Genomic DNA, 1,520 nt, shown 5'->3' with positions numbered 1-1,520 from the left:
TATATATATATATAAATGTCAAATTTAGACACATCAACAAAAAACCTATCAGAAAAACATGTTTTTGTTTGTTTTGTATATGAACTGCTTTGTTTGCATTTTATTCTATTAAAACACATTTATTAAATATTTAAAATAACAAGCAAGTATATGCTTACCCATTGTACTTGATGGGTAATCTTTTTATGATGTGTTATCCTTATTGTATTTAAAAATTTTTGCAATAAATAAATAAATGTGTCTTATTGATTTTTTCTTTTCTTCTTTTTTTTTCCTCTAGTTTTTCAGTGCCTACCAGACAGTGGCTGGCTGGCATGTTGGTCTATAACAAAGAATGTAGTACATGGCTTCATCAAAGTTTAATGGTGGAGCGGCTCTCCAGTTCAGTGCTATAAATTATATATAATTGACCGTGTAATCAATGTGAGCAGTGGATCAAGTTTTCCTGAAACAAACTGACAGAATGCAAATATTCAGAGAACAACAATAAGAGAGAAGCAGGAATATGACCAAACTCTTCTCGTAATGTCCTCAGAAGCAGTAATACAAATATTATTTAATCTTTTGTAAAGGAAATGAGATGCATAGCTACATTTCAAAATGTTTCTGAATTTTGTGTCTTTGTTGTTGTTTTTTAAAAAAGAAATAGTTGTATCAAAGTCAAAAATTTTTGACTTCCTTCAGGTGTTTGTTTTTCTTTGATAGTATTTCTCCAGACAAACCTGTGCTGGAGTTTTCTTATTTAGTGGAAATCTTTGTTGCTTTTCAGAAGGCCCCTGATCTAAGCCTGCAATCTACAGAGCACCTGTGCAGTTTAAAATAGTTATTTTAATAATTCAAATCTTACAGAAAAATGACTGTGTTTTTCTGTTCTTCTCCATGCGATGTGTCTTCCACTCCAGACTCCACCCTGGATGCTCTGGAAGAGCAGATAAAAGAGCTTTTCCCCAGATAGCTGTGGGTAATTGTTTGATTTAAATAATTAAGGATTGGGAGACCTCATTTTCATCCTCTGTGTTTTCTCATGTCAGATCCAAACAAGGGCAAGTCAGACAGCAGACTTCCTTCAGCGCGAAGCAGGAGAAGAGCTGATGTGGCTGCACACAAACACACTTTCCTCCCAACCTTTAAATTTCAGTCAGTCAACATGTCTCTAATGTGTTGTTACCGAAGAGGGAAGTAACATCACATACAGCTTCCTCAGCGCCTTACATTCAGAGGTAAGGCACTAAATGTGCTCTGGATGTCAGACTTAAACATATATTTCCCTGGCATATATGTAGGCCTGCTTCTTCAAGAGCAATTGGAGTCAGCTGGAAGCCAGTCAAGCTTTTCCTTTCAGGTTATTTTCTGCTGAGTAGCTTGGTGTATTTATATAGAGCCAATCAGTATGACTTAAGTCACCAAACATGTTTGTTGCTGAATTTGAAAGGGCTACTTCTGGCTCTGCGGTCAAAATAGTGCATGGAATTTATTAAGTGGGGCTGAGTGAGGTAGTTATGAGTAGTGAGTGATTACCA

This window comes from Poecilia formosa, unplaced genomic scaffold (genome assembly GCF_000485575.1).
Source record: "Poecilia formosa unplaced genomic scaffold, Poecilia_formosa-5.1.2 Scaffold152, whole genome shotgun sequence".
Lineage (NCBI taxonomy): Eukaryota > Metazoa > Chordata > Actinopteri > Cyprinodontiformes > Poeciliidae > Poecilia > Poecilia formosa.
Note: the sequence above shows the minus strand (reverse complement) of the source record.